This window comes from Rhinolophus sinicus, chromosome 18 (assembly GCF_057876585.1).
Source record: "Rhinolophus sinicus isolate RSI-liver-muscle chromosome 18, RSI-T2T, whole genome shotgun sequence".
Lineage (NCBI taxonomy): Eukaryota > Metazoa > Chordata > Mammalia > Chiroptera > Rhinolophidae > Rhinolophus > Rhinolophus sinicus.
The window spans coordinates 117,226,455-117,249,967 of record NC_142518.1 but is presented as its reverse complement, the minus strand read 5'-3'; the positions used below and the strand labels follow the sequence as shown (position 1 = coordinate 117,249,967).

At 37.9% G+C, this 23,513-nt stretch overlaps 1 protein-coding gene and 1 long non-coding RNA gene across 2 annotated transcripts in view; one reads left to right on the top strand and one right to left on the bottom strand.

The window, feature by feature from the left end:
* Window positions 1–12,225, bottom strand: part of LOC141569549 (uncharacterized) — a 156,239-nt gene extending 144,014 nt beyond the window's left edge. Inside the window, exon 1 of the long non-coding RNA XR_012493266.2 lies at window positions 11,851–12,225. This is a non-coding gene — a long non-coding RNA (uncharacterized LOC141569549). The remainder of the gene's footprint in view (window positions 1–11,850) is intronic.
* Window positions 1–23,513, top strand: part of NEXMIF (neurite extension and migration factor) — a 97,217-nt gene that overhangs the window by 34,997 nt on the left and 38,707 nt on the right.

Genomic DNA, 23,513 nt, shown 5'->3' with positions numbered 1-23,513 from the left:
CTACTACCAATCAGAGCAAGCCCTGGCCCATTTAAAACATTCATGTCCAATTGGTTTTGCTGAAAAAATGGTGGTAGATGTATTACTAGATACAGTTAGCGTGATATCCTAGTTTCTTGTGTTTGTATTTCTTCCTACCACATCTTGTACCTAGGAGGTATTCCAAAAATGCTTGCTGAATTATTGAGTTGAATCGGACATCTAATAAGCATCAAATCAGCAGCAGCACCTCTTCCAAAATGTCTTGGAGCTATGATAGTTACAGCCAAAAGTATAGAAAGGGTCAGTTATTTTGGTTTAGATGAATAACCAAGTCTCATTAGCTCACTTAAAGACCAATCAGGCAAGTCATCTGTGGACTAGAAATCTCCTCAGTCTCTCCTCTCTAGCCCCCCTGTATTAGGTGTTCATGAGGCTCGCCAGGGGAGTTGAGGAGGTTTACTGCATGCAACTATTCTTTGTTCTCTTGAGGTAAGTGGTTTGAGGAGGAAGGAAACTCAGAAGGTGGGGAAAAGTATTGAAAACCCAAAACAGGACCCGTTAGTTTTGGGAGCTTTCATTAATGATAATAATTTAAAATCCTAGGTTGAGCAATTAAAAATGCTACATAAATAGTTAGAAGTCTCCCCCCAGTGATACAGCCCAAAGAAGAGTCTGCAGCTGGGATACTTCTCTCAGATTTCTAGGAGTAGACCCAAAGTGGCAGTCTTAAGCATTGCATACATGCTATGTGAAAAGCTCTGTGGGAAACGCAGAGACGAACAGGATCCCACCTGCTTGCCACCACCTAGTTTTTATCTAATTAGGTGAAAAGGAATAAAGGACAATAGAAGGCAAATTATGTTAACTGTTCTAAATGGTACAGGTGCCGAGAAGGCATACAAGAGTGATCTGTAATAACTCAGTAAGTGAGATTACCACAAGGTAGGGGATGCATTTTATTTTTCCAGGGCAATTATTTTTTTATGGTAATTGAACTTAGTTCATAGTGAAAATAGACTGCAGTCCTTCAAGGAAAGAAGGATGATTATATCCTAAATAAGGATTGAGCTGGTTACTACAATTTGCCACAAAACTATACAGAAGAATTAAAATGATAGGTTATACTCATAGATATTTGCAGGTTTTCTTAGATTTTTGCCATTCCATGTTCTCTTTATGCCATAGCTATCTGTGAGGATGATACTAAATGATGTTTGAGAACACTGTTTTCTTTATACCTTGAAATGGTAGGATGCAGTTTGGTGGGGAGAGCTCATCAGTTTTAGCCTTAAAAACCCAACAGTTTGGGGCCAGCCTGGTGGCCCAGGTGGTTGGAGCTCCGTGCTCCTAACTCCGAAGGCTGCCGGTTCGATTCCCACATGGGCCAGTGGGCTCTCAACCACAAGGTTGCTGGTTCAACTCCTCGAGTCCTGCAAGGGATGGTGGGCAGCACCCCCTGCAACTAAGACTGAACACAGCACCTTGAACTGAGCTGCCTCTTGGATGGCTCAGTTGCCTGGAGCACAGGCTCTCAACCACAAGGTTGCCAGTTCGATTCCTCGACTCCCGCAAGGGATGGTCGGCTGCACCGCCTGCAACTAACAATGGCAACTGGACCTGGAGCTGAGCTGCACCCTCCACAACTAAGACTGAAAGGACAACAACTTGAAGCTGAACGGCACCCTCCACAACTAAGATTGAAAGGACAACAACTTGACTTGGAAAAAAAAAGTCCTGGAAGTACACACTTTTCCCCAATAAAGTCCTAAAACACACACACACACACACACACACACACACACACAAACCCAACAGTTTAATGAAAAGTAAGGACCCTGGAGCAAAAGCTATGTACACTGTCTGGAGCTTTCAAAGGACACAGAGGACACACAGGTATTGTTGCTGTGTGTTGTCAATAACACCTACCCAAGGAACAGCCCATTGGCAAACTGGCTGATGGGGGTGACCTGTTCATTGGGAGCATAATAAAATGTTAATCAAAAGATATTACATGTTTTCAAAACTTTGAAAAACAAATTTAATGTAAAATCACCCCACTTTGATTCTATTGTTTTTAACTAATTTTCTATTTCACTTAATATCTAGTAGCATAAGAATTTTTCTTTTTAAAAAACTCAGTTTGTTACCAGCGGGTAAGGGGGGAGAGGGGTGGTAGATGAGGGTAAAGGGGATCAAATATATGGTGATCAAATGTTTTTAAATTTAAAAAAATGAGGGTTCTAGAAGCCTTTACTTTCCCCATGTTTCATCTAGGTTATTGCCCAAGTTGTAGGGAGCAGCTTTATCCATACACAGGATTTAGCACATGCATCTACATTGAAACATTAGCATGTTCTGCGTTCCAGTTTTTATTCTTTTAATGAAAATTTATACTTACTCATATTCCAGTTTATTCGAGCCTGAAGTTGTTTCTCTTTCAGTTCCAAGGCTTGTATGTCCATGGTCTTTGCTATTTGGGACCTGTTTTGATGACTTCTTCAAATGGCTACCACTCTCTTCTCATTCACCAGTTATTTGGAAAACACACACACACACACACACACACTCATATATGCATATACATACATATTTATAAACAGCTAAGTGTATGTTATGCCATTTAAATGAGAAATCACTGTGGCTTTCTTATGAGCTCATAGCTTATTTTACTTTCAATGTCTCGTTCATTCCTCTTATAAGAACCTGAGCAAATAGTTAAATGGAATCATTGTCCCCCTGGATGCACCCTTTCTTTTTCAGACCTGCATTGATACTTTTGTTTTGCTTTCTTCACAGTGGTTTGCTCAGCCCTGTGCTGTTTGCATTTCTGCCTTTGTAGATGAAAAGGTACCTTTGAAAAAAATGTAGAAATGGTAGGAAAGAAGAGGGGCACGTCAAGACAATGAACAATTTCTTTTTCTGTCCATTCCCCTTCTATTGGATTGGCTGAACTGTAGTATGTGACAAAGCAAAAAGCAGAAAGTTATAAGTCTGTAATGTACTCTGTTTCTGTTAGGAGGTAATTGTTATGTGCTTCCCTCTTAGGTAGGCAAAATGAGAACCTGGTCAGTGTAAGGGAGACCAAAAAAAGGCAGTTCTTGTGTTTGCTGGTATATAGGACTATTGGGATATGTAGAAGAATGGGGGAAATTGGTTTCTGTCCTGTCTAGAACTACGATGTGTTGCCGTTCCTAGGTAATTGTGCAAAGTGGATTCTCAGCTTGTGCAGGTGTTTTACTTTAGCAGAAAATATGGTCCCGAATGAGGATTGTTGACTGCTGACTCCATAGTAAAGACAAGAGGAAATTAGATGGGGGAGGATTTCAGGGACTGCAAGAAAAATTAGATTTTCTGTTCCGTTTTAAGGCTAGTGTGATAACAACCTCCAAGTAACACTGCTTTCATACAGTGGTTTGTTGCCCTAAGTGACTTCAGCTTAATTTATTTTATTTCTCAGTTGCCTGGTAAGTAAGAGGACCATTAAAACCAGAAGAAATCATAAGCCAGTTTATCTGTGACATAGAAGGAATGACTATTATTTAAATTCTGCTATTTTTTAGAAGACATAAGGTACCAAGAAGCAAGAGACCTGAAATTACACAGCAAGATGGTATCATTCATTTTATGATGATACCATAAATCTAGATTTCCACTTCTTTTCCTACTCTTGAAAGGCTAGAGTGAATTATTCAGTTATGTAGACAATAGTATGGTAATCAGTACAGCAATAGAATGGGAGTCTTTAATAGCAAAGGTTTTTCAACTGTTTGGGATGAGAGAAAAGGAGGAAGGAGAACGCTGTGACTAGCTAATAGTGTCTAATGAGGATACTATGTTTCCCCCAAAATAAGACCTAACCAGAAAATAAGCCATAGCATGAGTTTTCAGGACAACATCCCCTGAACTAGGGTTTCCAGGTGGGAATTTCTGCCTGTTCTCAGGAATTTTTTTTCGCTTTCCCGTTCCCAAATCCTGAGAAAAGTTGTTCGGGAAATCGGGAAAATCGCCTCCTTGAACCCAGTAATACCCACAATGGGAAATAAACGTACTACTTACAATGTATTTCTTAGACATTTTTCCTATTTATCACTAGGGTTTCTGGGCAGGAATTCCCACCTGTTCTCGGGAATTTTTTTCACTTTTCTGTTCCCAAATCCCAAGAAAAGTTGATTGGGAAATCGGGAAAATCAGCTCCTTGAACCCAGGTGGTTGGTAGTATTGGCCGTCACTTTGTGGAAACAATTCATCATGGAGAACAGAAAACAGTTTATATCTCAGGATTCAGGAAGGGGAAAGCGAAAAAAATTCCTAAGAATGGGTGGGAATTCCTTCCTGGAAACCCTACTCTGAACATAAGCCCTAATGCGTCTTTTGGAGCAAAACTTAATATAAGACCCGGTCTTATTTTCGGGGAAACACGGTAGAAAAAGAAAACAGGGCTGACACTGCAGTGGAAGATATTTGCAGTACTATGTTGGAATAGATGACAGTAGAGTTGTAGGACTATGCACCCAAGTTCCAAGTCCTACATGATTTCAAAGACTCGCATTCTCCACTACATAATTAACAGACATATGCACCAATTATATGAGGCATTTCTTTGTTTTAATCTGCCTCCTCTGCTATCTACCCATGAAGGCAACATTACAAAATAGCTTGGGAATAGCTTTCTTCCCACCTGGGAGTGAAGAGGACGAGAGAGGGATTTGTTCTAATTTATTTCTGGCTTGTATCCACTGGGTTATTGGAGCTGCCTTGAACCATCTCTTCACAGCCAGTTGTGCACATGGCTTTCCAACTCCAAGCTCATGTTTAATGATATTAGCCATGTGGAAATATTTACCTCATAGAAATCAGCAAAGGCAACAAATCCGTACTCCCCACACCTCAAGCTGCTTGTTAAACATTTTCCAACATGTGACTCCCTGTTTCATAATCATTCTTAATCAGAAAGTTTTATCTTAGTACCTATCGGCATCTAATACTTTGTAAACATGGTCAAAAAGTACTTACTAGTACTTTATATGTGTATATCTTTCTATTTGCAGATTTGAGTCTGGAAGATGTAAAACTAGGCCTAAGAAATTAGGCAAGTAAGAATTATAATGTAAGTGGACAGAATCATCTACAACTCTGACACTCTATCTTTAAAACTCTGTTACCGGTAGTAGTTCCCATGGGCCAAGAGAGCTGCTGTTTAATTGACCAGATAGGTATTAGATACTGAGAATGAGTTAGATGTTCATAAGAGTCTTTTTTTAAAAAAAAGATAAATGAGCCAGGGTAATACTGGGAGGAATGAACCCGATTCTATTTTGACAGCATTTCTCTACAAACTGCAGATTATGTATGACAGGCACCATGACAAGAACACTTATTTCTGGTGTTTGTATTCTTCTGTCTCTGATACTCCTATAAACAGCTCCTTTGCAAACGATTTCAGGTTGCTACAGTATTCTCCAGAGCAAATCATTGGTAATGACCTCTATGTATGCATTAGAAATAAAGCTGGAGAGACGTCATCAAAATGGCAGTGTGAGGTGAGCCTCTGTAAAGCTCCCCTGGAATTTACAACTAATCAAACAACAATAACTCCACAAAGGACTCCCTGCACAGCAGATAGGCAGGACGAAGAGGTCCACTACTGAATTCACCTAAAGGTGGGCGAATTGCGCGAGTGGGGGAGAAGGGAAGGGAGAAGTGTGGAGACAGAGCCACGTGGACGCAGGACTCAGACCTAGCTCAGTGCTCCGAGCTCGCTGCATCCCAGAACTGCCGCAGCTGTGGGGGAGGGAAGAACTCAGACTGCTAGGGCTCCGCTTATGGCCCACAGGGCTGAGGGGGCAGCATATAACACTGCTGAACCCAACGCTCACGGCAGAGACCTCGGAGAAAACACTAAGGGAAGAAGGCTGAAAAACGGTGGTTTAAGCCCGCACTGCCGAGCAGAGAACGGAGCCTTAGGCACTGAGACTAGCCGCCCCCTCCCCACCCTCCCAGAGCTCACCCCGTCCCTACCTGCCACGTGCTAGAAGTGGAACAGTAGCAGTGTCAGATCAAAAGAACAGAATACTTGCTGTTCTGAGAACTGTGGACCGCAGACACAGATTTGCAGCCCAACTCGTTCCAGCAAAGGGGAGGGAGCTGTGGAAGCAGGACCGGCTGTGGTGGTGGTCGCCGCCATTGCTCTGGGCCACCCCTCACAATTCACCCTGCCCCTGGCCCCACCTATCTGGGTGGATCCCTGCAGGAGTAAACAAAACTGCTGAAACATACGGGCTCTGAATCTGGTGCAGGAAGAGCTTTGGAACTTCAAAAGCTCTCCACATACCTACACGGACACTGCGCCCTGTGACCCAGGCGAACTACTAACAGAGAAGCCCGTCTCCCAGGGAATCCGCCCCCCCATTGTGTGAGAAGCTGGAATAGTGCAGAGAAAACATAGCACTACCGTGTGAGAGAGAGAAAAAAGGCTGCAGTCGGAGAGAAAATAAAACATTCTACCAACAAGTACTGGAAAACAAAAGAAAGACCTCTTCCTATCAATCTGTTGCAGAAACCATTCCCGTAGATGTCTAGGAAGAGAAATAATAAATCAGTAATTGCCATGAATAACCAAGGCAACAAGACAGCTCAGAAAGAAAGTGAAAAGTCTCCAGAGAAGGAACTTAAAGATATGGAAACATGTGACTTAAATGACAGAGAATTCAAGATTGCAGTTCTGAAAAACTCAACGAGATGCAAGAAAACACAGAAAGGCAGTTAAATGAACTCAGAAACACAATCAAAGAACAACACGAGCATTTTACGAAAGAGATTGAAATTTTAAAAAAGAACCAAATAGAATTTCTGGAGATTAAGAACTCAATAGAAGAAATTAAGAATGAAATAACCAGCTTAGGTAGTAGAGTTGACCAGATGGAGGAAAGAATCAGTGACATCGAAGATAGAAACCTGGAAATTACACGGATGGAAGAAGAAAGAGACTTGAGACTTAAAAGAAATGAAAGAACTCTACAAGAACTTTCTGACTCCATCAGAAAGAGCAATATAAGAATAATGGGCATACCAGAAGGAGAAGAAAGAGAGAAGGGAACAGAGAATATATTCGCACAAATTGTTGATGAGAACTTCCCAAACTTGTGGAAAGAACTGGATCCTCGAATCCAAGAAGCAAATAGAACAGCTAATTACCTCAATCCCAACAGGCCTTCTCCAAGGCACATTGTATTGAAGCTGTCTAAAATCAACGACAAAGAAAGAATCCTCAAGGCAGCCAGGGAAAAGAAGACGGTAACCTACAAAGGAAAGCCCATTAGATTATCATCAGATTTTTCAGCAGAAACTCTACAAGCCAGGAGGGAGTGGACCCAAATATTCAAACTATTGAAAGAGAGAAATTATGAGCCAAGAATAATATATCCAGCAAAGATGTCCTTTAGATATGAAGGAGGAATAAAGACCTTTCCAGACATACAGAAGCTGAGGGAATTTTCTAATACACGACCTGCACTACAAGAAATACTAAAGGAGGCTATTCCACCACCATCAATAGGGACAATCTGTGGCAACCAAAACATAAAAAGGGGGAAACTAAAGGCCTGAACTGGAACATGGGAATGGAGAAAGTAAGTGTGCTGAAGAAAATGGAATACTCTAAATATCATACTTTCTTTTACATAAACTTAAGGGTAACCACTCAAAAAAAATCCAGAACTGAAATATATACTGTAATAAAAGAAGAAACAGAGGGAAACATCATAGAATACCACCACACAGAAATAATAGACAACAACAAAAAGGCAAAGAAACAATGGCGACACAGCCTTACCAGAAAACTAAAGACAGAATGACAGGAAATCCTCACATATCAATAATCACCCTAAATGTAAATGGACTGAACTCACCAATAAAAAGGCACAGAGTAGCAGATTGGATCAAATAACTAAACCTAACCATATGCTGTCTCCAAGAGACACATCTCAGCTACAAGGACAAGCATAGACTCAAAGTGAAAGGATTGAAATCGACACTCCAAGCAAATGGTACCCAGAGAAAATCAGGTGTAGCCATAATGATATCAGATGAAAACAGACTTCAGGGTGAAAAAGATAACAAGACACAAAGATGGACATTTTATAATGGTGAAGGGGACTATACAACAAGAAGACATAACAGTCGTCAATATTTATGCCCCCAATCAGGGAGCAACGAAATATACCAAGCAACTACTAACAGAACTAAAGGGAGAAGTTGATCAAAACACAGTTATACTAGGGGACTTAAATACATCATTGACAGCTATGGATAGATCATCCAAGCAGAAAATAAATAACGAAATAGCAGCCCTAAATGACACATTAGATGAAATGGACATAATTGACATATATAGAGCACTTCATCCTGAAACGTCAGACTATACATTCTTTTCTAGTGTACATGGAACATTCTCAAGGATAGACCATATATTGGGACATAAAATCAGCCTCAGCAAATTTAAGAACATTGAAATCATACCAAGCATATTCTCTGATCACAAGCCTTTGAAATTGGATATCAACTGCAAAAAGAAAGGAGGAAAAAACACAAACACATGGAGATTAAACAACATACTTTTAAAGAACAACTGGGTCAAAGAAGAAATTAGAGCAGAGATCAAAAGATACATAGAAACAAATGCCAATGAAAATACATCCTACCAAACTTTTTGGGATGCAGCGATAACAGTTTTAAGAGGGAAATTTATATCATTACAGGCCTATCTCAAGAAACAAGAAAAATCCCAAATAAATAGCCTCATGTTACACCTTAAAGAACTAGAAAAAGAACAAGTGAAACCCAAGGTCAGCCGAAGAAAGGAAATAACAAAAATCATAGCAGAGCTAAATGAAATAGAGAACAAAAAGACAATAGAAAAAATTAATATGACAAAGAGCTAGTTCTTTGAAAAGATTAACAAAATTGACAAACCCTTGGCTAGACTAAGATAAAAAGAGAGAAGACACTGATTAACAAAATCAGAAACGTAAAAGGGGAAGTTATCACGGACACCACAGAAATACAAAGGATCATCCAAGAATACTATGAAGGACTATATGCCACCAAATTCAATGACCTAGAAGAAGTAGACAAGTTCTTAGAAACATATAGCCTTCCTAGGCTGAACCATGAAGAACTGGAAAATCTAAGCAGACCGATCACCAGTAAAGAAATTGAATCAGTCTTCCAAAACCTTCCCCAAAGCAAAAGTCCGGGACCAGATGGCTTCACTAGTGAATTCTACCAAACCTTCAAACAGGATCTACTACCAATCCTGCTCAAACTCTTCCAAAAAATTGAAGAAGAGACAGTACTCCCTAACTCATTTTATGAGGCCAACATTACCCTGATACCAAAACCTGGTAAGGACAACACAAAAAACGAAAACTACAGACCAATGTCTCTGATGAATACAGATGCAAAAATCCTAAACAAAATTCTAGCAAATCGAATACAACAATGCATTAAAAAGATTATTCATCACGACCAAGTGGGGTTCATCCCCGGGGAACAAGGATGGTTCAACAACTGTAAATCCATCAATGTGATACATCACATAAACAAAATAAAGGACAAAAATCATATGATTATATCAACTGATGCAGAAAAAGCATTTGACAAGATACAACATCCATTTATGATGAAAACAATAAAATAGGTATAGAAGGAAAATACCTTAACATAATAAAGGCCATATTTCACAAACCCTCAGCTAATCTCATAATTAATGGTGAAAACTGAGCCCTTTGCTCTATGTTCAGGAACACGACAGGGCTGTCCCCTATCGCCTCTGCTTTTCAACATAGTGTTGGAAGTCCTTGCCAGAGCAATCAGGCAAGAGAAAGAAACAAAAGGCATCCAAATTGGGAATGAAGAAGTTAAATTATCACTCTCTGCAGATGACATGATGCTATATATAGAAAACCCTAAAGACTCCACCAAAAAGTGATTAGAAACAATCAACGAATACAGTAAAGTTGCCGGCTACAAAATCAACGTGCAAAAGTCCATTGCATTCCTATATACTAACAATGAAATCTCAGAAAAAGAAACACAAAAACAATTCCTTTTGCAATTGCAGCAAAAAGAATAAAATACCTAGGAATAAACTTAACCAAGGATGTGAAAGACCTATATGCTGAAAACTATAAGACATTTTTTAAAGAAATTGAAGAAGACATAAAGAAATGGAAAGACATTCCGTGCTCATGGATTGGAAGAATCAACATGGTTAAAATGGCCATATTACCCAAAGCAATATACAGATTTAATGCAATCCCCATCAAAATCCCAATGGCATTTTTTAAAGAAATAGAACAAAAAATCATCAGATTTGTTTGGAACCACAAAAGACCCCGAATAGCCAAAGCAATCTTGAGAAAAAAGAACAATAATGGAGGTATCACACTCCCTGACTTTAGCTTGTACTACAGGGCTACAATAATCAAAACAGCATGGTATTGGTAGAAAAACAGACACATAGACCAATGGAATAGAATTGAGAACCCAGAAATAAAACCACATAAATATGGACAGATAATTTTTGACAAAGAAGCAAAAAACATACAATGGAGAAAAGACAGCCTCTTCAATAAATGGTGCTGGGAGAATTGGATAGCCACGTGCAAGAGTGAAACTGGACTGCTATCTGTCACCATGTACCAAAGTTAATTCAAAATGGATCAAAGACTTAAGCATAAGACCTGACACAATAAACTGCATAGAAGAAAACATAGGTACTAAACTTATGGACCTTGGGTTCAAAGAGCATTTTATGAATTTGACTCCAAAGGCAATGGAAGTAAAAGCTAAAATAAACGAATGGGACTATATGAAACTTAAAAGCTTCTGCACAGCAAAAGAAACCATCGACAAAAATAAGAGGCCACCAACTGAATGGAAGAATATTTTTGCAAATAGTGCCTCCGATAAGGGGCTAATATCCAGAATATACAAGGAACTCATAAAACTCAACAACAAAAAAACAAACAACCCAATTGAAAAATAGGCAGAGGACTTGAAGAGACATTTCTCCAAAGAGGACATACAAATAGCAAATAGACATATGAAAAAATGCTCAACATCACTAATCATCAGCGAAATGCAAATCAAAACCAAAATGAGATATCACCTCACCCCAGTCAGAATGGCTATCATCAACAAGACAAATAGTAACAAGTGTTGGAGAGGCTATGGAGAAAAAGGAACCCTCATACACTGTTGGTGGGAATGCAGACTGATGCAGCCTTTATGGAAGGCAGTGTGGAGGTTTCTCAAAAAATTACGAATAGAATTACCATATGACTCAGCAATCCCTCTCCTGGGTATCTACCCAAAAAATCTGAAAACATTTATACATAAAGACACGTGTGTTCCAATGTTCATGTTCATTGCAGCTTTGTTTACGGTGGCCAAGACATGGAAACAACCAAAATGTCCTTCGATAGATGAATGGATAAAGAAGTTGTGGTATATATACACAAGGAAATACTATTCGGCGGTAAGAAAATATGATATAGGAACATTTGTGACAACATGGATGAATCTTGAGAGTATAACGCTAAGTGAAATAAGTCAGGAAAAGCAGAGAACCATATGATTTCACTGATATGTGGTATATAAACCAAAAACAACAAAAGAACAAGACAAACAAATGAGAAACAGAAACTCATAGACACAGACAGTAGTTTAGTGGTTACCAGAGGGTAAAGGTCATGGGGGGTGGGAGATGAGGGTAAGCGGGATGAAATATATGGTGATAGAAGGAGAACTGACTGGGTGGTGAACACACAATGGGATTTTTAGATGATGTAATACAGAATTGTACACCTGAAATCTGTAATTTTACTAACAATTGTCACCCCAATAAATTTTAAAAAAAGAAATAAAGCTGGAATTAGAAGAATATTGAACAGTGACTGTGCTAGTGGTTTGTGCTCCTGGAGTGCAGCTTGGTGAAATTCCTCATTTATCTCTATGCTAAACTCCCAGCAGAAAGATTTGGGTTTCTCTCAGTGGTAGGTCGTGTCTTTGCCTGGCACCATCTCATAATAGCTATAGTGTTTGTTGACCTGGATCATTGTTCTTCATAACTTCTGGCAGGCCAGGAAAGTTATTCCATGTGATAGAGGTGAGCCCAGTGATGCTTTTGCCCACAAACCAGTAAGATGCTGTTATCCTACTCCCTTTGACAGCCTAGGAACCAACTTCACCAAGTGGGGCTAATTCACATGTTGATTGAGCCAGACTAAGAAGGCCAGAATCCTGAGACAATTCAGATTCATAAAATGGATTAGAGAAGTAGAAAGAACCCCAGTTAAGGACAGAGTTGGATAGACAAAGGTGGTAATCTGTAAGGAGGTAAGATAACAAATAGTGAGAACCCACACATAGGAATTAGAAAGACCTCTTGGTTCCTAGCAATGCCTGTGGGAATTAGACGGTGAGGCAAGGCAGAAATCAGGATTCACTGCACCCAGCAGATTCTCTTGTTGTGTATCTCAGGCCTGCTGTCTTTGTTGATTCAACAAGCAGCCTGGCCAGTGAGGGGATTTGGTGATTTTGCAAATATTTTCTCCCATTCTGTACGTTGTTTGTTCATATTATTGATTGTTTCTCAGTGGCATAGATGAATGGAAAGTACAGGGTACAGTGGCAAAAATGTGACTTAGCTTTCTTATCAAAGAAGTCCCTGGAGGTCAGGGTCTATGTCTTTGACTCATTTCACACTGTCATATTTGGAGAGGCACTTGCTAAGTGTACTTTATTAGGAATTGATCCCCCACAACAATTCAATTAATGTTAGAAACATGCATTTTTCAGAACTGAAAGTAACCTTTAGAAATTAATCTAGTCCAGGCCTCTTTCTGGGCACTGCGTCTAATGCAGCCCGGAGCTGGGTTATGGCGGGAGGGAAGATGCCACAGCCTGAGTCTGAGTCTTGGAAGGCCAGGATCCTGCATGGCCCATGTCATGAGTCACCTGGGGATCTTTATGGGATCTTCACCTTCACCATGAGGACCTGGTGGGGTTCCTGGAAGTAAAGCCCAGAGAATTTTAAGATCAGCTTGTCAGTTTCTACAAAAAAAAATGCCACCTGGGACTTCGGTAGGGATTATGTAGAATCTGAACATCAATTTGGCAAGTATTGGCATCTTAACAATATTAAATCTTCGATCTGTGAACATGGGTGTTTTTCAATTTATTTATGTCTTTAAATTTCTTTCACCAATGTTTTTCAGTTTTCAATATAGAAGTCTTATACTTTTTTTGTTAAATTTCTTCCTATGATTTTATTCTTTCTCATGCTATTGTAAATGGAATTATGCTCTTAATTTAATTTTAAATTGTTCATTGCAAGTGTATAGAAATAGAATTGATTTTTTGGTCTATGTCCTGCAACATTGCTGAATTAGTTCCCATATTCATATATATATATATATATATACACATACACACACACACACACACACATATATATATATATATACACACACACATACACATATATATATACATATATATATATATATATATATATATATATATATATATATATATATGATGTCTCTATTTGTTCCTTTCCAATCTGAATACCTTTTATTTCTTTTTCTTGCTTAGTTGCTCTGGATAGAAACTCCAATATAATGTTGAATGAAATACAATGATGGAATGCATGGACATTGTTGTTTTGTTCTTGATCTTAGGGGGAAGCACTTTCAGTCTTTCATCATTAAGTATAGCATTAACTCGAATTTTTGTAGATGCTCTTTATCAAGTTGAGGAAGTTTCCTTCTATTCCTAATTTGTTAAATGTTTTTATGATAAAAGGGTATTGGACTTTGTCAGATGCTTTTTCTGCATCTATTGAGATGATCATTTGGTTTTGAGCTTTCTTCTGTTAGTATGGTATATTACATTGGTTAAATTCTGGAGGTTAAACCAATCTTGCATTCCTAGGATAAACCCCACTTGGTCATGGTGTATAATCATTTTTCCATGTGGCTGACATCAGTTTGCTAGCATTCTGTCGAAGACTTTTGTGTCTATATTTATAAAAGACATTCAGACCAGTTATTTTTTAAAATGTCTCTCAATTTGGGTTTATGTCGTGTTTTCTAATGAGGTACAGATTGTGTATTTTTGGCAAGAATACCACATAAGTGATATTATGTCCTTCTTAATGTTTCATACATATCACAAGATGCATAATACAAATTTGTCTTATTACTAGTGATGTTAATTTTAATCATATGAGTGGTTCTAAATTGGCTTCCTTGGAATTTCATCTGAGGTGAGCAATACTTGAAGATCAGAGTAGCAGGGATGTAGCTGCATAAATAAGGTTCAGATAACCTCTCTTAGACCTTTGGGGTACCAAGGATAGCAGACTTTTAAAAATGTCTTTCCAGGTTGCTGGTTACTGCTATTTTGTCATGTGAGACTGCCTTGGAAGAGTCATGGAGATTGTACCAACTCCCTGGAGTAGTGGGTATATCGTTGGGCAGTACTGCATAAAGAATGAGAGCTCTGGAATCTAGCTATCTGAGTTCAAATTTTAGCTCTGCAATTTATAATTGTGTGATAATGGGTAACTTACTTAACTAAGACTCAATTTTTGAGAGAGGCTTTATGAGAGATTTATGAGAGAGGCTAATTATAGTGTTACCTCATGCAGATTTTGTGAAGAATAAATGGAATAATATTCAGTGTTTGATTTGTAATAAACATTCAAATGTTAGCTGTTGATGGTATGGAGGTAAATTTATGGCATCTGTTCCACATGCCAATAAAAATAAGCCTATTTTATCTTGAAAATAAATTTCATAGATTGCTAAACCCCCTCCCTGCCCTGAGTCTTTCAGTTCCCTTCTCTCTCAGGCTTTCATTTACATTCTAATAGTAAGGATACTTATCTTTTATAAGGTACTTTTAGGAAGAAGCATTTAGAATTTAAAGAGGTCAAACATTTTAAGGAAGCCTACAAGAAGATACATAATCAGGCACAAAGGTGACTTATGACCAATTTTCAATCACTATAAATTGTATTAATAGGTTTTTTTTATTCCTGTCATTACCTCCCAATATTGTCCTTTTAACACCTCCACAAAGCAAGGAGTGAAGCAGAAGGAATAGGTGAAAATGAAATCAGTCAATCTCGCTGCTTTGGTAATAGAGGGAAAGGAAGAAGATTGAAAACTGGTGAGTTAAATGAGGTTTTGATATAGTTTTCATCATTAATTTTTTCTCTGTCTCCTAGCATCTTAAGATATTGAGAATTGCTTGTCTATACCGTGTTTCCCTGAAAATAAGACCTAGCCAGACCATCAGTTCTAATGTGTCTTTTGGAGCAAAAATTAATAGAAGACCCAGTCTTATATCAAAATAAGACTGGGTCTTATATAATACAATATAGTATAACATAATATAGCATAACATATAATATAATATAATACTGAGTCTTATATAATATAATGTAAGAAGTGGCATAATATAATATAATATAATATAATATAATATAATGTAATATAATACTGGGTCTTATGTTAATTTTTGCTCCAAAAGGCGCATTAGAGCTGGTGGTCCAACTAGGTCTTATTTTCGGGGAAACACAGTAGGAATAATGGAAAACTAGGTAATGGTAAAGAAATACCACATGGTAGAGACAAAGTACTTTTTTCCCTTCCAGGAAACACTGACCCAAAATTCAGAGACCAAATAAAAGTAAAAAAACAACCTATTTTAATTATAGCTTTTTTTCTAGACATATTGACATATAACTGGCATAAAACATTGTGTAAATTTATGTGTACAGCATGATGATTTAATAGGTGTATATATTGCAAAATGGTTGCCATTGCCACAATAAAGTTAAATTAACACCTCCATCACCTCACATAATTACCATTTCTTTTTTGTGGTGAGAACATTTAAGATCTCTCTTAGCAACTTTCAAGTATATAACACATTATTGTAAACTATAATCACCCTTCTGTACATTAGATCCCCAGAACTTATTCATCTTATAACACTAAGTTTGTACCTTTGACCAGCATCTTTCAATTTTCCCCATCCCCAGCCTCGGGAAACCACCATTCTACTCTCTGTTTCTATGAATTGGGCTTTTTAGATTCCACATATAAGTGCTTCATAATACACAAGGGCAATCTCAACTGATTTTTAAAATTTAGAACAGAAGTCAAGGTAACTATCACAAATAATTTAAATGTTCATTTTTATATCATGGCCAATTAAAGGATAGAGAAGAAAGGGGGAGGAGAGATAGAAGATAATTACTGTTGGGAAAGGAGTGGGGGTGGTACAGGAAGAAAAGGCAGAAAAGGGTCCTTTTTAAAAGAAACAAATGGTTGTTTTCTAATAAAGCATGGAAATTGAAGGTTACTATATCTACTGTGTAATATCACCCAGGACTGAAGATATTAGGGCTATTATTGTTAGAAAACTGGAGTTGTAAAAGAGATTAAAGAAGTAGGGTTGTTTACTCTGAAAGAGAGAAGACTGGGAAAGAGGTGGCATGATTTTTGTTATATATCTTAAAGACATAAAATAAAGAATAGTTGGACTTCTATTATATGGCAGAAGCTATAAGGAAAGTTTGTCTCAACATATGTGAGCATGGAATGGGATGGCTACTTTCAGGAGGTAGTGAGTGTGCTCTTCACCGGAGGTACTTCAGCATCACGGAGCTTTAGTTTAGGTGACTTGTAAGGCTTTTCTGACCCTGTGGTATGTGGACTGTTTAAGGAATGTGGTGTATTTTCTTTCACTATTCATAAAAGATGGAATGGAAAGCTTTTGTTGTCTTCCCTTAATCTTCTGCAAGGTGGACCATAATGTTGTATAAACACTGTGATAACTAGTGCAGTGTGGGGCTTCTTCAATAGGAACTCGCAGTTTAAGAGTTAGGCCACAGCATTGATGTTACAGTAGTCTTCCATTCTTGTGAGTCCACTTGTAATGGGTAAAGACCAAGGATAAAAATAGCAAATTCATGTACTGAATTTTTGTTTGGCTTTCTATTCCCAACACTAATTATTTGTTTCACTGAGGGCTTTTGCCTAGATTAGAAGCCTGACTAAATAATACATCTCTAGATCGCTGAAATTCTTTTATTTCACACCAGTGAATGAAATACACTTTCATATTTTAATGGTACAAATGAAGACAGAATAGAGTGAATAAGAATCAATAATTTAAATGGAGAAGTCAGATTTCAAATTGGACTTTAAAGTGTGTTAAAATGCGTTGTGTAAGAAATCTATATAAAAATATGTTGTAATATGTTAATGCTCACAGATTTCATTATATTATCATTTATATTGTTGGAAGAGTTTAATAAGTCATAGCAGACACTATACTATTTCAGACCCATTTTCTTGCCAAGTCTTCTACTGCTGGAGAAAAGGAGTTACTTGTGATACGGATATTTTGTTGTCATACTTTCATATAAAAGTAAGAAATTTCAGGGTTAGGGATAACTCATTTAGGAATTTCTGTTTACTGATGAGGTTTTAAAGAAAGTCTTACCAAGCAAAGGGGAATGCACTTAAGCAGGAGGATTATAAAAAGTCATTAAAATGCTAATCTAGCTTTTAAAAGCAATTCTTTTATCTCTAAGTGTAAAGAGACTGTTTGCTTATTCATTATGTCTTCATTCTAAATAGAATAAATCATTTGGGAATTAGAAAGGAAATGTTGAATAAATTGGCTACAAAAGCCAATATTTTAGTTCTTTTCATATTTACTGGGCTTAAATTTCTTTTTAAAAAACTTACCTTAGATTTGTAAGTTTCAAAGACGTGTTCATTTAATTTAACACATAGATAATTTTGCTCTAAATAAAATGTCATACATGTTCATTGTTTTTGGTGAGAAACAATTAATAATATGAAAAAGCAACCTACAGAATGGGAGAAAATATTTGCAAATCATGTATCTGATATAAGGTTAAGATCCAAAATATATAAGGAACTCACACAACTCAATAGCAAAAAAAAAAAAAAAAAAAAAAATCCAATTAAAAAATGGATGGAGGGACTATTGAATAGACATTTTTCCCAAGGAATACATACAAATAGCCAATAAGTACATGAAAAGGTGTTCAACATCACTAATCATAGAGGAAATGCAAATCAAAACCACAATGAGATATCACCTCACACCTTAGGATGGCTATCATCAAAAAGACAACAAACAACAAGTGTTGGTGAGGATGTGGAGAAAAGGGAACCCTGTGTACTGTTGGTGGAATTGCAAACTGGTTCAGCCACTGTGGGAAACAATACGGGGGTCCTCAAAAAATTAAAAATAGAACTACCATATAACCCAACAATGCTACTGCTGGGTATTCATCCAAAGCAAATGAAATCAGTGTCTTGAGACACTCACATTCCCATGTTCATTGTAGCAATGTTCATAACATCTGAGATATGGAAACAACCTAAATGTCTTGTCAACAGATGAATGGATAAGGAAAATGTGATATATACAGAGGGTGCCAAAAAAATGTATACACATTTTTAAAAAGGAAAAAAACTGTATTAAAATTGTAATACTCAATATATACTGATAACAAAAGATGAATACAAGTCATGTGTATACATTTTTTTGGCACCCCTGGTGTATTAAATTCTTCCATGAGAAAGAAGGACATCCTGCCATTTGCAACAACATGGGTGGACCTTGAGGACATTATGCTAAGTGAGATAAGTCAGACAAAGACAAATACTGCGTATTATTTATATGTAGAATCTAAAAAAGCCAAAGTCATAGAACCAAAGGGTAGAATGGTAGTTGCCAAGGCTGGTAGGTAGGGGGAATGGAATGATGTTGTTCAAAGGTACAAACTTCCAGTTATCAGATGAATAAGTTCTGGGGATCTAATGTACAACAATATGGTGACTGTAGTTAACAATACTGTATTGTATAAGCTGAAAGTTGTTAAGAAAGTAGATCTGAAATGTTCTTACCACAGAAAAAGAAATGGTAGTTATGTGACGTGATGGAGATGTTAGCTAATGCTACTGTGGTAATCATTTTGGAATATGTAAGTGCAACAAATCAACATGTTGTACACCTTAAAGTTACACAATATTATATGTCAATTATATCTCAAAACTAGCAAAATTTAAATAAATAAATTTAAAAAGGAAGAAATAGGTCATTGTGAGGTAGGGTAGCTGAGGAAAACTTTCCAAAAAGAAGGCTTTGACAGGTTTATAAAGGAAACTAGAACTTAAACAAAGAAAAGAGTGGAATTCCTTATGTGGTTAATGAATGGGATTAATGAATGGGATTAAGAAATGGAAATACTGGCATATGGTGGGTAGGCAATAAGTACAACTGTTTGTTTAGGGGCAAGAATTCATATTAAGAAGTAGTGATTAGCAGATGTTGAAATGCACTAAATTCAGATCATGAAGTGCCTCAGTACCAAGCTAAGGAGCCACAGTGAGCAGTGGGGAAAACCCTGATGGTTTTTTGAATAAGGAAATGAGGACATGTGCAAAAGGATATTTTTCAAGAGAGTGTTTTGCTGGCAGTGTAAAAAATGTTTTGGGGGCAGAGAGAGTAGCTAGAAAGCTCTTGCCTTAATCCAACCATGAGACAATGAGGGCGTAGCATAGGGTACTATTAGCATTGCAAAAAGATATAATAGACATGAGATTGGGTGACTCTGATAGATTTAGGACACAGGAATGGCTCCCAGTATCTCAGATTTGAAACGTTGACATGATCACACCTTTGACAGAAATAAAGTAGTGACATGATTTAAGACATTTCCCAGTGTCAATCAGTGGTCCTTGGTGCCAATTCAGTGGCAACAGGAATCCCCAATTTGGGGTGCAGTGAAGAAGGAAACTGTATTCAGTGCAAGCAGTTCAACTATGATACGGCTATGCAACAGCTCGGTAGTGTTATAGCTCAATTATGAAGGAGCACAGCTATTAGAAGCCTCTGGAGTGAGGTGGCCCTGGGGTGAAGTGGCCATGGGGCAAGGCAGCCCTGGGGGGAGGCCGCACTTTAGCTAGACAGCTCTGCCTGCTCTGGTCGGAGGAGATGTCTTTGGTGTTTCAGCTCGGGAAAACCATTGGTTACTGGCAAGAGAAAAAGTGTCCTCTCTGAGCCAGAGGGGAGCTGGCTTATATAGAGAGAAGCCCCACCCCCTGGTTCCTGATTGGTCTGTCCTCATGCAGATGAGGACTCCAAATCCTCACAGCTTGATTGGTCCAAAAGGCACTGTACTGATTGGTCAGAATGGAGCCGCTCTGATTGGTCGTTGAAGATGCTGGGCTCTGATTGGACAGGGAAAGCCTTAGTCCTATTGGTTGAAATAGGATTCCAGGAATCCCTTTATAAGGGCTGGCTCAGAGGGCAGGAGCACAGTGTGAGAGGCAGGCGGCTCAGTGCAGACTTCACCTCAAGTGGCATTTGCGTGAGAGGATCCTGTGTAGAAATGCCTGCTGGCTTCTGCCTTTCAATTTGAGCCCAGCGAGCCACCAGAAGCCCGTCTTGGTAGGTGTCTTGTTTCTTAGGGTTCACACCAGTGCTCCTGAAAGGTTTTACTTCAGTTAGTTTTGATACATAAAGTAAAAAAAAAAAATTGTTATTCAGTTTCATGATGAAGCTGAAATTAATCTTAAAAATGTAAAATGTAAATCACTGCTTTAATTGTATACCTAAATATCTTCTAAAAATAAATCCTGCCATCTGTCTGGATTGTAAAAGCTATATATTAAGGTTAAATCAAACAAGTATGCATTCTTTATAGAAATATTGATTAAATTGACTCTTCCTGATTAGTGATTTAAATTGACATGATTTATTCCATTAATGCAAAAATTTTGTGCCCTCTTGGGGTCTCTCTGCAAGGGTGAGGCAGCTCACTGACAGCAGGGACTGGAACACTGCCAAACCAGTCCCAGAACTCAGCCCACTTTGTCTAGGAATTAAAGCCAATACAAAGTTCCCTGAAGCTCCATGACAACACAAGAATGTATGGGTGTCATTTATGAACCAACATGGAGTTAAAAACCAGGAAGTCAATTATATAGTCCATCTCACATTTTCTGTAATTGTCTCATGTCAATTATATATTCAGTTGTGTTTTGTTGGCTAATTGGTTTGTATCAATGATATATTCTTCATTATATTGTGCCAAATTGTTTGCCTCACATCCATGAGACACAGCATTCCTTAGTGAACTGGGAGCTCCCAAGGGACAGGGACTAGGTTTCTGTCTTGTTTCCTCCAGTGAATAGCATGGGTGTACTGAAGGAGAAGAAGCTATTTTGGAATCGTTTAGTCTGGACCCATCATGCTATTGTGAAACTTGATAACACTGTGGGTTCCACAGCAGTACTGTACGTGCAGACTTACACCAGCAAGAGAACTTTGGATTCTTTTTTTTTTTTTTAATTTATTGGGGTGACAATTGTTAGTAAAATTACATAGATTTCAGGTGTACAATTCTGTATTACATCATCTATAAATCCCATTGTGTGTTCACCACCCAGAGTCAGTTCTCCTTCCATCACCATATATTTGATCCCCCTTACCCTCATCTCCCACCCCCCACCCCCCACACCCTCTGGTAACCACTAAACTATTGTCTGTGTCTATGGAACTTTGGATTCTTGTTGGAGTTTTCAGATGCTGTTTGTGCACGTTCATGCAGGATACAAGCTAGAAACTAAGAAATATATACTCACCTGTAAAATGAAAGCATCTGACTGATTAATGGTCTGTTTGCTGTTGGCTTTTACTTGGGCCTCCCAATTAAACCCACTGAGCTCAGAGTTTCCCTACCTGCAAAATAGGAAAATAATTCCTACCTTGGCAACTGGTTATGATGATGAAATATAATAACATGTCAATATCCTGGCAGTAGCAGTTGCTTGAAGTGAGATGTGTTACAGAGATGACAATAAACCTTTCTGACAAATCTATTCACAAATTCTGGTTCTGAGTAGCAGTATCCATGACTGATACTAAGATACTGTTAAGCTCTGAAATGCTGTGATTATAATTTTCATGATCCCTTTTCATGTGTTTTGCCCTTTGTAATAAACAAAATATTTCACAACCCTTATCTCATTTGACCCTTACAACTGAAGTAAATGCATTAAAAGCATTCATTTCTTTGTTGAGTACTGATTCCTCAGTACATGCTAAATGAATGCATATGCTCAAAAAAACTACTGAGTATTGAGATGATGGCAATGCATCAGTGAAAATACATATGATACAAATGAAGATTTTCATGGAGCTCGTGTTCTGGCAGATTGAACTTGAAAAGAAACCTGGCTTCTAGTTCTGATGTAGCTACTAGGTCACTAGTTGTGAGAGAAAAATGTGTGTGTTTATATTGATGTATGCAAGTGTTCTTACCTAGATACTTTCACAAGACGCTTACTTTCTCAGAGAGACTATTGTCTTGAATAGAGTATTGGTTGAATTCCACCCAGTGTCAATGTTTACACAACTTGTCTAGAATTCGTAGAATTGCTCTAGTCTATGTTTGATGGCACCACTGGGCAGCACTTGGTACAGCACCTTGTCTCAGGAAGAACCTGGGGAGTTATTTAGTGTGGTTTTCTTCCAGCATGTTATTTGTATAATCGGCCTTTCATCTTGCTTTTTGTTTTAAATTGTGAATTTCATGCAGAGTAACCTGCAGGCTCTGAATTGTTTCCTTTGTGGGTTTTTTTTTTGTTTGTTTGCTTGTTTACTTAAGGCTGTGCCATCTAATTATTGCAGCTCCTTAAAGAATTTCAGTTGAATGAAATAATTATTTTCTAAGTGTTTTCTCACCTTCGTTCCTTAGCCTCACATCCTCCCTGGGAATTTTGGGCCTCTTATTATGATCGCTGTTCGACAGCAGGAGGAACTAAGATATAAAGAAAGTAAATACCTGGGGCAGCATTCTCGGATTAAAAAGCAGTAAGCGTCACTCTTAGACTTGTGCTTTGTTCTCTATAGCAGGTTTTCCCAATTCAGCCAGCCAAGAGAGAAAGCTGCAGTTGCCCTGAACTTGGTGTCAAACGACTTCACCTCTGGTCCTAGTTCTGCCTCTTTTATGACCTTGGACAAGTAATTCAGCTCTCTGGGTTTCTGTAAAAACGGATAAATGATCAGCTTTTCTTCAAACTCTCTCCTCTTTAAATATTTTTCTCTAATCTTATCTTCTTTCCTATGATTTTCTTTTCAGCTTTTCTTTCTCCTATTTCTTGTCCTCCTGAGACTTGCACTGTCTCCTATAGCCCTGACTCCAGTCTTATTTAGCCTGCTGCTCCTTCTCTTGGTGTTACATTGTCCTGTGTAATATTTAGCTGATCTGTTTCTTGCGTGAAGAGAAAGTGAACCTGATTTGGCATCTTTACAAAGGATACAATATCTTAATCCATTACTTGTCAAGAGAATATGAAATATTAAACAGAATGAAGATTAATATCCTAAATAACTTAGTAAAG